Source organism: Urocampus carinirostris, chromosome 12 (genome assembly GCF_059441175.1).
Source record: "Urocampus carinirostris isolate Australia breed hairy pipefish chromosome 12, RoL_Ucar_1.0, whole genome shotgun sequence".
In the NCBI taxonomy this organism is placed as follows: Eukaryota; Metazoa; Chordata; class Actinopteri; order Syngnathiformes; family Syngnathidae; genus Urocampus; species Urocampus carinirostris.
The window spans coordinates 37,347,164-37,361,567 of record NC_142360.1 but is presented as its reverse complement, the minus strand read 5'-3'; positions in this window follow the sequence as shown (position 1 = coordinate 37,361,567).

Below are 14,404 nucleotides of genomic sequence, written 5' to 3'. Positions count from 1 at the left end.
TTAGAAGAGTTTGTTTACCGGTTTTCCAACTACGTTAACGAGAGCTCTTTAAATTTGGCACGCACTGAATGAAAAGGAGACGTAACTAAACGGCGACTTTAAATGCATGACTGCAACCAATAATTATGCTAATATTTGATGATAAATAATAATTTAAAATTTGGATTATTTTGTGTTTATTCCTGCTTTGCACAGTCACGCCGTCCGATTGAACGTGTTACGTTTAAGGGGCGTGGGACGTTTCCCGAATAAAAGCGCATCAACATTAATCTGTCATAAAACACCCCCACTCTCCCCCCAAAAAACAAAAAAATAATCCAAAAAACAACCCCAAAAGAGCCAATCGGCTTTACGACATCTTCTCCCCCCACTCTGTGAGTCCTTCCACGCGCGTGGAAATACGTGTATACACGCACACACAGCCCGGATGCTAGCCGGACTATTAAACTCGGAGCCGGCCAAAAACGCCACTCGCTCCAGTGTGAGCGGACGGTTTCAAGTTGCCCTCTCTGTGAATTGATTCTACTATGAGCTTGCACCAAGGTGGTCCGCGGGAGAAGAGGGGGGAGCTGAGAGATATAGACAAAACCTCTTTTTAAAAGCAACAAATGAACACGGTTTACCTTCTAACGATCTTATTTAACAATCATACTTCGGTTATATCCGTGGCGCTCGCTTGAAACGAGTTTATAAGAGAAACAACAGCGATACATAATCCGGGTCCCCCCTCGCGCTGTAGTGGTACGGTCCACAATTTATTCCAGGGAAAGACTGACAGTTTTTTGGGTCATGAAGCAGCTGTTCAAGTCAGCGGCCGGTCCCCCCTCCGCTGGAATAAGAAATTAGTCCGTTTTCAAGTAAATAACTCCACTTTCTGGGCTGATAAGAAGAAATAACCCAAAAATACTCCCAGAAATAACATTTAAATCCAATAAATGTCAACTTCCCGCTCCTTTCGCGTTTCCGTAATGCCGATATCAAAACAACACGGGGGAGTCGATGTCATAAACTATTTACTTTTCGGGATGAGCTAGCGGTTGCTAGAAAATTGGGTTATATTTGGGATGGAAATGGATTTATTCCAAGTTAAGAGTGAGTTGAAATGATGTACCGTAGAGCGCACCTGATTATAAGCCGCACCCACCTCTTTTCAACTGATTTATCACTTTTGGACTTACATAAGCCGCATCCCTGTATAGGCCGCGTGCGGATGCATCAAAACTCGTGATACAGTCGCAAACCTAACCCAGGTCCTCGATCGAAATTAATTATTAGTACACAATCTTAAAATCACAATTGTCATCATGGATGGAAAATGATACCCGTAATTAACGTATGATGCAGACTTGTAAAGTCCGGGTCCCGTTGAAAGTAATCCAAGGAAACAAAATGTATATTTCCAAAATTAAGGGTGGGAAAATATATATATCCACTATTGTCCGCTGCGGCAACACACAGATCTACCGGTAACTCAGCTTTACCACACTTCCCATCAGCCCGCGTTTTCTCCGCCCCTTTTTTTTGGATTCGCTCGTAGTATACATAACAAAATAAATCTCTAAAATAAATACATGAGAAAAATATACAGTTGCAAATACATGTTATACACGGTTACTCATATATACAAAGAAAGACGGTACACCGAGAAAGTTCTGATAATAATAATATAACTTTCATCCGAAACCGTGCCTGTGAAGGGTAGCAACACGCTACTACGAACACGCTCGCTGCGCATTGAACGTAAATGATAAGAAAATCCGTACCTCAATTGTGAAATTCACGGTTAACTGTCCTCATCTTTCTCCATATAACTGTCGTCATCAAGGGTGTCTTCCTCATTTTTGTAAGGGTTTTTGTTCTATATTCGTTATCCATTATCCATTATCGGTCAAATCTAAGAACCCATTCAATTCGTATGTAAACAATAAGGACGCAGGTTGTCTCGGCGCCTTCATTTCACCGGTCATAGACTTACACTTACTCGAGTGCTGCGGGTGGCCGTTAGAAAAATGTCATAAACTAATCGCTTCACTGAATAAGCCGCAGGGCTGAACATTTGGGAAAAAAAGTAGTGGCTTATAGTCCGGAATTTACGGTAAATACACTTAAAGGGACAGTGTGTAATATTGAATGCCTCCCAGTGGTGCAAATTTTTCAATCGGTAAACAAACAACAACATTGATTTGAATACTAGGTGAAAATACGTGAACTGTGTTCATTTTTCTCATTGGTCGAAAAATTTGTGTTAGGTTTTAAATATTAAAATGTATCGTTTACCAAATTATTCGAATTCGAGCAATGCGCGCTCGTTTCTTGATGGAAAAGATGAACAGGAATAGCCGACATTTTCACACGGGGGGCAGATTTAATTTCATTTACAATTTAACTAAGCGTACTCCATCGTAAATGGCCGAATTAGTGTCGTCGGAGTCTCTGAGGAGTCCTCTTGCTTTCTCCTCTCAGCCCAGGTCCCCCCGCAAGATGGCGTCTCGACTCCTCCCGTGGGCGTGCCAAGGAAGCCCCCCCCGGGCGTCGCCATGTCTAGAAAACTCAAAAAAACACCGAGCGTTTCTACGACATCAGGGCCTCGTTTTCAAAACATCGCTTGCTGTCCTCCGTCAGAGTCCTGTTATCAAAATTCCCTGGACAAAATATTCTGCATTTGGAACAGCGTGACCTGTCATTGAACTATAGCCTACTCAGTGAGAATCTTCATTGCACTCAATACATGTAACTTGTATTCAATCGTGTAAAATCCTTTATAGTCAAATGTATAAAATCCTTCATGAGGATTTCTTTTACATCGTGGAATCCATACCTAAGGTCGCCGCCATCTTTGTCTGACGTCTTGCTGCTTGCTGATTTTCGTCCGCATGAGGTAACAGTGCCATTTATTCGTCAAATATTACAGAGCATCGAACGTTCGTAGTAATTCGGGGATACTCGATTCAAATATATTCAAAATCTTCGGAAACGGAATTTGTCGAGTACTGAAATATTTTTCCCATACAAAGTCATCATATTTATTTTTCTACCTTCGTTGGCATCCCAAAATACCCCCAATATTACTAGAATCTTAAAGGTACAGTGTGTAATATTTGACCACGAGATGTCTCTGTATGGTGTTGAGCAACTGTGAAAACATGTGCTAAAAAGTATGAGGGAGAATACAAACTACGGAGACTCAAAGTGACCAAAACACAAATTGTTTCCCCCACTTTTTTGCCTAGTCTTTTGGAAAGCAAGGAAAGAAAAATGGCAACTAAAAAAGGAAATAGAAGGAAAAAGAAAAAAGAGAGGAAATGTGAAAAAAGAGAAGAGAAGAAAACAACAAACAGAAAACGGAAAGAAAAGAAAGAAGAAAGAAAAGGGGTCAGGATGTAAGGAAAAGACAAAAGGCAAAGAGAATGGAAAAAATAGATAGGAAATAGAAGGGAAAAAAAGTCAAAAAAGGAAAAAAAAAGGGAAAAAAGGAAAGGAAAGAAAAAAAAAGAAACGGGGGGGAAAATGAAAGAACATTTTTTAAAACTGAAATGGAAAAGAGAAAAAAGCCAAAAAAGGGAAAAAGAAAAGAGAAAAAGATTTTAAACAAGGGTAACAACTAGAAGAAATAAAAAGGGGCAAAAATGAAAAAGCAGAGAGAAAAAAGGAAAAAACACTAAAATAATACTTAAAATGGGCAAAAAGGATCTTTCACTTGAACCATTTTTTACGACATTCAAATATTTATCTTTTTTTTGTGCAAAAAGAAGGGAGAAAAAAAACACAAAATACAGTTTTGAGGGTAGCCTTGGCAGCAAGATGGCGGCCAATTATGTCAGCTCCCTCTTGGTGAGGATCATCCTCTTCACAAGTCTTGCTAACGAGTCATGCTAACACGAACACGCTAACGAATCATGCTAGCTGCTACAGGTTAATGAGTCATGCTAACAGCTAGATGCTAACAATTCACGCTAACGGCTACATACTAATGACTACATACTAGTGAGTCATGCTAACAGCTCCCTGGTAACAAACAGATGCTAATGAGTCAATTTAACGGATACATGATAATGAGTCATGCTAAAGGTTAGCTAGTAACAAGCAGATGCTAATGAGTCAATTTAACGGATACATTATAATGCGTCATGCTAACGGCTGGATGCTAACAATTCATGTCCAGAATGGGTCATTCTAACAACCACATGCTAACGACTTCATGCTATGGAGTCATGGTATCAACTGCATGCTAACGAGTAGATGCTAACAAGTCATGCCAGTCATGCTTATTGCTACATGCTAACGAGTCATGCTAGCTGCTACAGGGTAATGAGTCATGCTAACAGCTGATGCTAACAATTCATGCTAACGGCTACATGCTAATGACTACATGTTAATGATTCATGCTAACAGTTCCATGGTAACAAGCAGATGCTAATGAGTCAAGTAACAGATACATGATAATGAGTCATGCTAACGGCTGGATGCTAACAATCCATGTCCAGAATGGGTCATTCTAACAACCACATGCTAACAACTTCATGCTATCGAGTCACGGTAACAGCTACATGCTTACGAGTAGGTGCCAACAAGTCATGCCAGACATGATTATTGCTACATGCTAATGAGTCATGCTAAGGGCTACATGCTAACGACTTCATGCTATCAAGTCACGGCAACAGCTACATGTTAATGAGTCAATGCTAACAAGTCTTGCCAGTCATGCTTATATTTACATGATAATGAGTCATGCTAACAGCTAGATGCTAACAATTCGTACCCAGAATGGGTCATTCTCACAACCACATGCTAACGACTTCATGCTATCGAGTCACGGTAACAGCTACATGCTTACGAGTAGGTGCTAACAAGTCATGCCAGACATGATTATTGCTACATGCTAATGAGTCATGCTAAGGGCTACATGCTAACGACTTCATGCTATCAAGTCACGGCAACTGCTACATGTTAATGAGTCGATGCTAACAAGTCTTGCCAGTCATGCTTATATTTACATGGTAACGAGTCATGCTAACGGCTACATGCTAATAACTACATGTTAATGAGTCGATGCTAACAAGTCTTGCCAGTCATGCTTATATTTACATGATAATGAGTCATGCTAACAGCTAGATGCTAACAATTCGTACCCAGAATGGGTCATTATCACAACCACATGCTAACGACTTCATGCTATCGAGTCACGGTAACAGCTACATGCTTACGAGTAGATGCTAACAAGTCATGCCAGACATGATTATTGCTACATGCTAACGAGTCATGCTAAGGGCTACATGCTAACGACTTCTTGCTATCAAGTCACGGCAACAGCTACATGTTAATGAGTCGATGCTAACAAGTCTTGTCAGTCATGCTTATTGCTACATGGTAACGAGTCATGCTAACGGCTACATGCTAATGACGACATGCTAATGATACCAATGAGTCAATTTAAAGGATACATGATAATGAGTCATGCTAACGGCTAGATGGTAACAAGCAGACGCTAATGAGTCAAGTTAACAGATACATAATAATGAGTCATGCTAACGGCTGGATGCTAACAATTCATGTCCAGAATTGGTCATTCTAACAACCACATGCTAACGACTTTATGCTATCAAGTCACGGCAACAGCTACATGTTAACGAGTCGATGCTAACAAGTCATGCCAGACATGATTATTGCTACATGCTAACAAGTCATGCTAACGGCAACATAATAATAACTAAATGCTAATGAGTCATGCTAACAGTTCCTTGGTAACGAGCAGTTGCTAATGAGTCGAGTTAACGGATACATGATAATGAGTCATGCTAACAGCTACACGGTAACAAACAGTTGATAATGAGTCAAGATGACGGGTAGATGCTAACGAGTAGGTCCTAACGAGTCATGCGAATGGCTGCATGCTAACAATTTTTGCATATGGCTACATGCTAACAGTTTGATGCTAATGAGTTGATGCTAATGAATATATGCTAATGACTACATGCTAACAACTGCATGCCAGAGCTTAGCCCCAACTCTCACAATTGTATACACAGCTGAGGTAGGACAATCTGTTCATAAAGAACAAAATGTCGCCAAAATCTGACACGTAGTTTCCTTAAGATATAAATAATATATATAAAGTTTAAAAAAAAGAAGCCAGATGTGAGAAACAGGGTGCTGTGGTCAGATGAGACCAAAATGTAACATTACGAGCTAAATGCTGAGCATTATGTTTGGCGTAAGAGTTAACACTGCACACAATTCTAAAAACACCATCCCTGCTGTCCAACATGGGGGTGGCAGCATCATGGTTTGCTTTTCTTAAGCAGGGACTAGGAAAACGGATGGGGCATCACTTTTGCAAGGCACTGAGGATAAAGTTTCCTGTTAGGGTTTCTAATTCATAAATCGAGTTTTCATTCCGGTATTCCGTATCTATCTATCTATCTATCTATCTATCTATCTATCTATCTATCTAGACATCTAGACATCTATCTAGACATCTATCTAGACATCTATCTATCTGGACATCTATCTAGACATCTCTCTCTCTCTCTTTCTCTCTCTCTCTCTCTCTCTATGCATCCCTCTCTCTCTCACTCTCCCTCTCTCTATCCATCTATTTATCTCTCTCTCTCTATCCATCTCTCTCTTGCTTTCTCTCTCTCTCTCTATCCATCTCTCTCTCTCTCTCTCTCTCTATCCATCTCTCTCTCTCTCTCTCTCCCTCTCTCTCTCTCTCCCTCTCTCTATCTATCTATCCATCTATTTATCTCTCTCTCTCTATCCTTCTCTCTCTCTCGCTTTCTCTCTCTCTCTATCCATCTCTCTATCTCTCTCTCTCTATCCATCTCTCTCTCTCTCTATCTCTCTCTCTCTCTCTCCCTCTCTCTATATGTCCATCTATTTATCTCTATCTCTCTATCCATCTCTCTCTCTCTCTCTCTCTCTCTCTCTCTCTCTCTCTCTATCCATCTCTCTCTCTCTCTCTCCATCTCTCTCTCTCTATCCATCTCTCTCTTTCTTGCTCTCTCTCTCTCTCTCTCTCTATCTATATATCCATCCATCTCTCTCTCTCTCTGTCTCTCCCTCTCTCTTTCTCTCTCTCTATATACTGTACAAGAAGCCAGATGTGAGAAAACAGGGTGCTGTATATATATATATATATCCATATATCTATCCATCTCTCTATCCACATATCTATCTATCTATCTCTATCTATCTATCTATATTCGCACCGTTACAATTAAATACATAGAATAAATAGTATTAATCAATGGAAATACGCTGGATCATTCCAGAACACCACAGTCCCGACGTGTTTGAATAAAAAGGTAAAAAGTAAAAAACACCCCAAAATCTTATTCGTACAAAGTCGCCTTTTTTAATAAACGATTGCGACTTTGTACAACGTGGCCGTTGGCAGTTGGCGCCCTTTTATTTATCGTTCCGTCGACGTTCATTGTACAAAAGTATCATATCCGCCAGGAACCGCCGCCATTGTTTTTAATCAAGATGTCAACATATTTCACGGCACAATAAACTTTACGAGCCAGTTCAGGCATCTAAAAAAGGAGGAAGGGGGGGTGGCTCATCTGCCCGAGCGACAAAAGCCCCCTCCCAAAAAAATCAAACTAGAATAAAGGGAAAAAGGAAAAAAATCTGCGTTCGGACGGGTGCTTGAAATCCTGGAAAAGGCTTCTGACGTTGTGGTTTTGAGGTCAAAATGCTTGAGTTTAAGGGTAAAGTGCTTGAATATGCTTGAAATTGTTGCTAATGCCATGTTTCTCTGCAATAAATGAAGAAAAATATAATATAAAAAAGATTAAAAATGGTAAACTGACAGAGACATGCCTGCTCAGGTGCCTTTAAATTATGGCACCATCATGTAAAAGTCATTGGCCCCTACGAGTCGCCCCCAAGAGGACAGCTCTGTTTAGAAAACCGGCTCTTTTGGCTCGGCTCACTAACAAGGAGCCTTTTTCGGCTCCCAAACAGCTCCTTCTTGTATTTTTAATTATATACATATCAATAATAATATATTCAATTTTATATAACTTTATATAATCATATACAGTGTCTTGCGAAACATTATTGCTTGTACAGTGCTCCTCGGGATGTTCAAAGCTTGGGAAATCTTTTTGAATCCAAATCCAGCTTTAAACTTCTCCACAACGATATCTCGGACCTACCTGGTGTGTTCCTCGTTCTTCATGATGCTCTCTGCGCTTTAAACAGACCTCTATCACAGTGCAGGGGACTTGATTACACACAGGTTGTCACGATTCCTTTTAAAGAAACACTCACATTTGGGCGTAAATAACAAGATCGAGCTCAATTAGAGTCCCCTGGAGGGGCAATACTTTACATCTCCCTGCTCTTAAACATACTGTGCCTTTAAGAGACAACTCTACAATATCACTACAAAACCTAAGTGCACACTTTGTCACGATTCCTTTTAAAGAAACACTCACATTTGGGTGTAAATAACAAGATCGAGCTCAATTAGAGTCCCTAGATGGGCAATACTTTACATCTCCCTGCTCTTAAACATACTGTGCCTTTAAGAGACAACTCTACAATATCACTATATAACCTAAGCGCACAATTCGTCACGATTTCTTTTAAAGAAAAGCTCCCAGTCGGGCCTAAATAACGAGATCGAGCTCAATTAGAGTCCCTGGGTGGGGCAATTCTTTACATCTCCCTGCTCTTAAATATGCTGTACCTTTAAGAGACAACCTGACAATAACACTATTTACCCTAAGCGCACATTTCGTCATGATTCCTTTTAAAGAAACACTCACATTTGGGTGTAAATAACAAGATCGAGCTCAATTAGAGTCCCCTGTAGGGGCAATACTTTACATCTCCCTGCTCTTAAACATACTGTGCCTTTAAGAGACAATCTGACAATATCACTATATAACCTAATTGCACACTTCGTCACGATTCCTTTTAAAGAAACACTCACATTTGGGCGTAAATAACAAGATCGAGCTCAATTAGAGTCCCTGGGTGGGGCAATACTTTAAATCTCCCTGCTCTTAAACATACTGTGCCTTTAAGAGACAACTTGACAATCCCTTTTAAAGAAACACTCTCAGTCGGGCGTAAATAACGAGATCGAGCTCAATTAGAGTCCACCGGAGGTGGCCGAGAAGGGTAGAAGCTTCGGTTAACCCGCGCTAATCCACCTCGCTAGCGCTAGCGGATTATGGGGTCGAAGTTGATCCTTTGCGTAAACCGCGGGCGGCGCCGCGTCGGGCCGACAACTTGCTCGTCCATAACATCCGATCCCTCCGCCGCTTGACGAAAACCAGGACATGGCCGCTTCCTGTTCGTTTTCTTGCTACTGCTTGGGATATCCATCATGTGGGCGGGGACGCTAAACTGCATTGTTTATCCCCAGTAGGGTCACGGGGATGCTGGAGCCCAACCTCCCTATCTCCTCCGGGGACACACCAAAATGATTCACTCGCTCATTCACATCTAAGGATAATTTGGACTGGCCCGTGTACCTGCCATGAGGGGGGAAACACACGCAAGCACGGGGAGAACATGCAAGGAAGGAAGGAAGGAAGGAAGGAAGGAAGTCAGTCAAAGAGAGAAAAGGACAAACAGAAATATAGAAAATATAGAAAAATAGAGCAACAAGGAGAGCAAAATAGAGAAAAATAAGAGAGGATGACAAAATGAAAGAAAGAAAGAAAGAAAGAAAGAAAGACAGAAGGAAAGAAAGGAAGGAAGGAAGGAAGGAAGGAAAGAAGGAAGAAAGGAAAGAAGGAAGGAAGGAAGGAAGGAAAGAAGGAAGGAAGTCAGTCAAAGAGAGAAAAAGACAGACGGAAATATAGATAATATAGAAAAAAAGAGCAACAAAGAGAGCAAAATAGAGAAAAATAAGAGAGGATGACAAAATGAGAGAAAGTAAGAAAGAAGGAAAGAAAGAAAGAAAGAAAGAAGGAAGGAAGGAATGAAAGAAGGAAGGAGGGAAAGAAGAAAGGAAAGAAGGAAGGAAAGAAGGAATGAAGGAAGGAAGGAAGGAAGCAAGGAAAGGAAGGAAAGAATGAAAGAAGGAAGGAAGGAAGTCAGTCAAAGAGAGAAAAAGACAGACAGAAATATAGAAAATATGGAAAAATAGAACAAGAAAGAGAGAAAAATAGAGAAAAATAAGAGAGGATGACAAAATGAGAGAAAGTAAGAAATAGGGAAGAAAGAAAGAAAGAAGGAAGGAAGGAAGGAAGGAAGGAAGGAAGGAAGGAAGGAAGGAAGGAAGGAAAGAAGGAAGGAAGGAAGGAAGTCAGTCAAAGAAAGAAAAAGACAGACAGAAATATAGAAAATATAGAAAAAAAGAGCAATAAAGAGAGCAAAATAGAGAAAAATAAGAGAGGATGACAAAATGAGAGAAAGTAAGAAAGAAGGGAAGAAAGAAAGAAAGAAAGAAAGAAGGAAGGAAGGAAGGAAAGAAGGAATAAATGAAGGAAGGAAAGAAGGAAGGAAAGAAGGAAGGAAAGAAGGAAGGAAAGAAGGAAGGAAAGAAGGAATGAAGGAAGGAAGGAAGCAAGGAAGCAAGGAAGGAAGGAAGAAAGGAAGAAAGGAAGAAAGGAAGGAAGGGAGGAAGGAAAGGAAGAAAGGAATGAAAGAAGGAAGGAAGTCAGTCAAAGAGAGAAAAAGACAGGCAGAAATATAGAAAATATGGAAAAATAGAACAAGAAAGAGAGAAAAATAGAGAAAAATAAGAGAGGGAGAAAGAGAGTAAAAGAGAAAGACAGAGACAAAAAAAAGTAAGAAGAGTGAGAAAGAAATTTAACTCCAGTTGCTTTGATGGTGGTCATATTCAAAACCGCAGCTCATTTTTCTCTTGCGCTTCTTTCAGCCTTGTCTCTCGGGCCCGATCCACACCCTCGGGGGACCCGATCCGTCCCTCGGGCCTCACGCTTGACACCCAAACTTACCAACCAAACCAATAAGCGGAATGGAATGCCTTCGGTGTAGGTGTGGCCCCCCGCCTGCAGGGCCCGCCGCACTCCATTTTAACGGCGGGGCCCCCAGCTCGGATCCGGTTTCGGGCCCCTCGGGCGGGGCCGGGGCCGAGGGGCCGCCGCCGGCAGCTCCTATTTGATGCGGACGTCCCGTCTCGGGTTTCAACATATGATCTCCATTATGAGCCCGGGAGGAGGAGCGAGGGATGGAGGGATGAATGGAGGGGAGGAAGGAAGAAGACCGACAGATGGAGAATGGCGTGGAGGGTTTCCAGAGGGGACAGACGGAGGACATTCGACGTCCCCCCAAAAAAATCAGGAAACAATGTCACAACAAGCGAAACAAACGTAAGAATCGATGTCCGATGAAGCAGACATGCTTTTAGGCGGATTTCTTTTTATTTGTGGGCATTTTCGTGTGAATTAAATAAACACGACCTACATTCACCCAACACGGAAAAGATGGACAAGAGACCGTCAGAAAATGAGTAAAAATGAAAAGAGAGAAAGAAAGAAAGAAAGAAAGAAAGAAAGAAAAAAAGAAAGAAAGAAAGAAAGAAAGACAGAAAGAAAGAAAGAAAGATAAAGAGAGAGACAATTAAAGAGAGAAGTCAACTCCATCGAAAAGGGCCGAAATAGTGTCGTTGGAGTCTCTGGGAAGCCTTCTTCTGAAGTCCTTTAGCTCTCTCCTCTCATTGGCCATCCTCTGCGCAATGGCCCGCCGGCTCCTCCCATGGGCGTGCCAGGGAAGCCCCCCCTGGACTCCACCGCCTCAAGTTTCTACGAAGATAGAACATGTACTCAGTTTGATGCAGTAGACGCAGGGGTGTCGAACTCATTTGAACTCTGGGGCCACACCATAGAACAAACATCGGGGGCCGGACTAGTAGATTAAAGAGAAAGAAAAAGAGAGGTAAAGAAATAAGAGAAAGAGGGAGGGAAAACAAGAGAGGGCAGGACTAAGAAAGAAAAAGAGAGAGAGAGAGGGAGAGAGCGTGAGAAACAAAAGAGATAAAAAGTCGTGAGAGAGGGGAAAAAGAAAGGGAGAGGAAGAAAGAAATCCAAAGAGAAATAGAAAGACAGAAAGAGAGAAAAGAGAGAAAAGGAAAAAAGGATGTTGGAGCAAAAGAAGACACAGAGAGTGAAAGAGACAGAGACATAGAGTGGGAGAAAAGGGGTGGAAAAGAGAGAGAGAGAGAGAGAGAGAGAGAGGGAGAGAGAGAGAGAGAGAGAAGGAGAGAGAGAGAAAAAAAGAAATCCACGTACAGTGTCTTTGTGAGAGGCACCTAGCTTTGGCAACATCAAGTTGACATATTTCAACCTGCAGCTTGTTTTTCTCTTGTGCTTCTCTGAGTGTTGTCTCGCTGGCCGGATTCAATCCCTCAGCGGGCCTTATCTGGCCCGCGGGCCACTTGTTTAAAGCCTGTGCAGTAGAGAGATTCACTGACTGTTTTTCTTCCATGTACATTAAAATGTTAGGCTGTCTGGAATGCATCAGACGTCCTTTGATAACAGAATTCCTGTGAGTGCTGACGGGAGAAGGCCAGACGCACAAGGACGTCGGCATTGTTTTGAGAAGCGCTTTGCTGATGTGAGTTTTCTTTAGACATGGCGGCGCCTTTCGGCGAGGAGGTGGTGAAGCTGGCACCTGACCCGCCCCAGGGGAGGAGTCAGCACACCTATGGGAGGAGTCAGCACGCAAAGGTTATCAATGGGTCTGGTAGGCGTTATCCCACATTTGTAAAACAAAGGAACATTTCAGGTTGCCTTGACAAGGGGTCCCCGAGAAACTCGTCAAAGTGCTAGAAGCTAGGTGGGAATTCTATCAAATTACAACCGCGCCCAGTTGCTTCAATCCTTATCTACGGTCAAATTCAAGCCCATGTTGTTTTTCTATCCAAGATCCCAACTTCCTTGTTTTGTTTCCGTTTTCTATTCCAGTTTCTTAAGTAGATGCCATAAATCAAAAAATAGAGCAAGAAAGAGAGCAAAATAGAGAAAAATAAGAGAGGATGACAAAATGAAAGAAAGAAAGAAGGAAGAAAAGAAAGAAAGAAGGAAAGAAAGAAAGGAAGGAAGGAAGAAATAAGGAAAGAAAGAAGGAAAGGAAGGAAGGAAGAAAGAAAGAAGGAAAGAAAGATGGAAAGAAAGGAAGAAAGAAAGATGGAAAGGAAGGAAGGAAGGAGGAAAGAAAAAAAGAAAGAAGGAAGGAAGGAAGGAAAGAAGGAAGAAAGAAGGAAAGAAAGAAGGAAAGGAAGGAAGGAAGAAAGAAAGAAGGAAAGAAAGATGGAAAGAAAGGAAGAAAGAAAGATGGAAAGGAAGGAAGGAAGGAGGAAAGAAAAAAAGAAAGAAGGAAGGAAGGAAGGAAAGAAGGAAGGAAAGAAGGAAAGAAAGAAGGAGGGAAGGAAGGAAGGAAGGGTGGAAGGAAGGAAAGGAAGGAAGGGAGGGAGGAAAGGAGGAAGGAAGGAAGGAAAGGAAGGAAGGAAGGAAAGTAAGGAAGGAAGGAAGGAAAGAAGGAAAGGAAAGAAGGAAAGGAAGAAAGGAAGGAGGGAAAGAAGGAAGGAAGAAAGGAAGGAAAGAAGGAAGGAAGGAAAGAAGGAAGGAAAGAAGGAGGGAAGGAAGGAAGGGCGGAAGGAAGGAAAGGAAGGAAGGGAGGGAAGGAAGGAAGGAAGAAAGGATGGAAAGAAGGAAAGTAGGAAAGAAAGAAGGAAGGAAGGAAGGAAGGAAGGAAGGAAGGAAGGAAGGAAAGAAGGAAGGAATGAAGGAAGGAATGAAAGAAGGAAGGCAGGAAGGAAGGAAGGGAGGAAATAAGGATGGAAGGAAGGAAGGGAGGAAAGAAGGATGGAAGGAAGGAAAGGAAGGAAGGAAGGAAGCAAGGTGGGAAAAAAGGAAAGAAAGAAGGAAGGAAAGAAAGAAAGAAGGAAAGAAAGAAAGGAAGGAAGGAAGAAAGAAATAAGGAAAGAAAGAAGGAAAGGAAGGAAGGAAGAAAGAAAGAAGGAAAGAAAGATGGAAAGAAAGGAAGGAAAGAAAGATGGAAAGGAAGAAGGAGGGAAGGAAGGAAGGAAGGGTGGAAGGAGGGAAAGGAAGGAAGGGAGGGAGAAAGGAGGAAGGAAGGAAGGAAAGGAAGGAAAGGAAGGAAGGAAAGAAGGAAAGGAAGGAAGGAAGGAGGGAAAGAAGGAAGGAAGGAAGGAAGGAAAGAAAGAAGGAAGGAAAGAAGGAAGGAAAGAAGGAGGGAAGGAAGGAAAGAAGGGTGGAAGGAAGGGAGGGAAGGAAGGAAGGAAGAAAGGAGGGAAAGAAGGAAAGAAGGAAAGAAAGAAGGAAGGAAGGAAGGAAGGAAGGAGGAAAGGAAGGAAGGAAGGAAGGAAGGAGGGAAGGAAGGAAGGAAAGAAGGAAGGAAAGAAGGAAGGAAGGAATGAAGGCATGAAGGAATGAAGGAATGAAGGAATGAA